The sequence below is a fragment of the Miscanthus floridulus genome, chromosome 19 (genome assembly GCF_019320115.1).
Source record: "Miscanthus floridulus cultivar M001 chromosome 19, ASM1932011v1, whole genome shotgun sequence".
In the NCBI taxonomy this organism is placed as follows: domain Eukaryota; kingdom Viridiplantae; phylum Streptophyta; class Magnoliopsida; order Poales; family Poaceae; genus Miscanthus; species Miscanthus floridulus.
In genome coordinates, this window is record NC_089598.1 from 21,304,863 (window position 1) to 21,307,891 (window position 3,029).

The window sequence follows — 3,029 nt, forward strand, 5'->3', positions numbered from 1 at the left end:
CCAAATATCATTAATATAATTTTTTGAATCACCAAATTCCATTATTTCATACACCTGCAGTTCAAATTCGAAGTATGCAAAAAAATTCAACGAAACGAAAAAAACTAACGAAATATAACAAAAAAAAGTCAAAATTGTCCCAAATTTGAACAGTGAGTTTTAAATAATGTGGGAATGCCTCACAAAAAAATTAGGCAGAAAAAACAAAAAAAAACAAAATTTCTTCCCCGAGTGCCTTCCCTGGCACTCGAGGAAGAGGCCCTTTCCAGAGTGCCAGGACAGGGCACTCGGGGAAGACTTAAAAAAAAGGCCCAGCAGGCCTTATCTAAACCTAACTGGCCACCCACCCGGCCACCCCACACCCACACGCAGGTCGCCCCCCGCGCCGCGCGCCCTGCAGCCCCGCCGCCTCTGCAGCTCGCCCCCTCGCGCCGCGCCCCCCCCCGCAGCCCTCGCCGCCGCCGCACTAGCCCGCGCCGAGCGCCTCCGCAGCCCCCGCAGCGCGCTCGCGGCCCCCGTAGCCCCCACATCGCCGGCGCGGCCGCAGGCCCCGCGCCCACGCGCCCCCCAGCCCTAGCGGCGGCGCGGCCCCGCCGGCGCGCACCTGTCCCTGCGCGTCGGGGCCCGTCCGGCGGGGCGCCCCCTCCCGGCCCCTGCGGCCGGCCCCGAGGCAAGGCCGCCTTGGCGCTCCAACCCCGACCCCGACCCCGTCCCGCCCTTTCAGTCCGTCTGTCCGTGTCTTCCTTCTGTCCGCCCAGCCTTTCCTTCTGCCGCTGGTCAGGGCGCAAAGAAGGAGGAGGTAGGTGGAGGAAGGAGGAGGAAGGAGGAAGAAGAAGGAGGAGGAAGGGGAAGAGGAGGAAGAAGAAGGAGAAGAAGAAGGAGAAGAAGAAGGGGAAGGGGAGGAGAAAGAGGAAGAAGAAGGAGGAGGAGGCCGGCGAGGAGAGGAGTAGGAGGCCGAGGAGGAGAAGGGGAGGAGGTGCCTCCGTCGCCACGTCCCATCCCATTGTCGGCGTCTTCTTCTCCGCGTGCACGTCCCGCCAACGCCCAAGGTATACGAACCGTCCTGTTCTGGTTGTCGGCCATCGCGCCGTTTATGTGTTGACGGCCTTCGTGCCGGAATTGTGGATGTGTGGGCCATCGTGCCCCAAATGTGGACGTCAGCCATTGTGCCGACGGTTTTTCTTGCAGGTTATCGAAACCTCCCCGTCCAGGGGAGGTTCTGCCGAAATTTTGTACTTATAGTGCTGTTTTTCTTCTTTTGCAGAGCAGGACGTATCGCAGGGGAATCGGAGCACCTAGGCGACCCTGATCGTCTTCGTCGGCGCTGCGGTCCTGCCTGCATAGCGCCGACTCGCCATTGCACCGACTCGCCACTGCGTCGCTAGCCTTTCTCCACCGCCACCCTAGGTATAATTAAGCTCTTTTCCTTACCGTTGCCGTACGTAGATCGGTGTAGCCCAGTTAGGCGTCTCCTGTCCGAAACAGATACGGTTGGAGGTATGCGGATCTCCGCATATCTATGACCATATCTATTTCGGATTGTCCAGGTGTAATTGGACAGCCCACAGATGCGTAGATGGGTTAGTTTCCATGTTCTGCTCGGATCCGAGACGGAGTTTCGGCACCACCTCCCTGTTGTTCTCCGGATACACACTCTCCCTTCCAGGACGTGTATTGGGAGAGCAGCAGGTAGGTGCTACCAAAATTCTGTCTCAGATCGGAGTAGAGCATGGAAACTAATCTCATCTACGCATCCATGGGTGGGATTAGGACCTATCCTCACCTATTAGACAGTAGGCACGCCGTGCAGATGCGACTGATGGTTACTTTACTCCGTTATGTGTATATGCTAGAGGATGGATAACCGTGAGTGGATGTACATGGGACGCCCAAGTCAGTCTCAAATCACCCGTGAATGGATGGATAAGACCGAGAAATTCTTGGACCATGCATTTAAGGCAGCTAAGGGAGCGAGAGACACGTTCTGTCCCTGCAGCGAATGTGAAAACAAGAAAAGAAGAACAAGGGAAGTCATGATGAAGTCGACAAGTATCACATGAGGAAGTCGACAAGTATCAGGGGTAAGTTCTCAACGAACTTGTTACATACTCCATAAATTTTCTGCATCCAACAACCTTGTTGCTTGTCGGTGCAGGGAATTTTTTAATCAATACTGGCATCATCCAAGTCCACCTTCTAACCATGAACGAGATACCCTTCTTCAACATGGTTTGCCTGATTTCAAGGTTGATTTCATTACATGGTTCCAAAGAAAGGTACCTTCTGACCAACTTAGCTCGTTCCAAGTTTGGCGTTCCTAGTTGCCTAATTTCATTTCTCTCCTGCTTGATCTTGTAGTGCCAAAGTGATTTGTCTATAAGTGCTGAATTACGACAAGTGGCCAAAGGCTTTTACTGTAAGGTCTCGTCATTTAACACTTATGACGTGAATGGATATCGCTTTCACACAACAGGCTACAAGAAGAATCGGACCAATGCAAGGACCACGAATACCGGAGTATTTACGCCCGGAGTAGTTACGCCCGACGCTGATCAGGAGGACTATTATGGCACAGTTAAAGAAATATACGAGCTCGAATACCATGGTGAAAATGCACCTAAGCTTGTCGTATTCAAATGCCAGTGGTTTAAACCTGCAGTACAGAGAAAGTCCCCTAAACTTGGAATAGTCGAAATAGACAGGATTCCTTCTATGAAGGAGATGATGTCTATATTGTGGCTCAACAAGCCAGGCAAGTTTATTATTGTCCATATGCATGCAAAACCGACCCATGTCTTCAGGGTTGGTATATTGTGCACAAGGTATCACCACATGGTAAATTACCTCGCCCCAACGATGATGATTACAACTTGAACCCACCCACGCATGATGGGGAGTTCTATCAACAAGACGAGGGACTACCAGGGATGCTTGAGATAGACTTAACCGGGGAGATTGAAATGGAAGTAGACGAGGAATGGGTTGTTGACGAGCAAGCTGCAGATGAGGTGCATGATCCGAGAGACTTG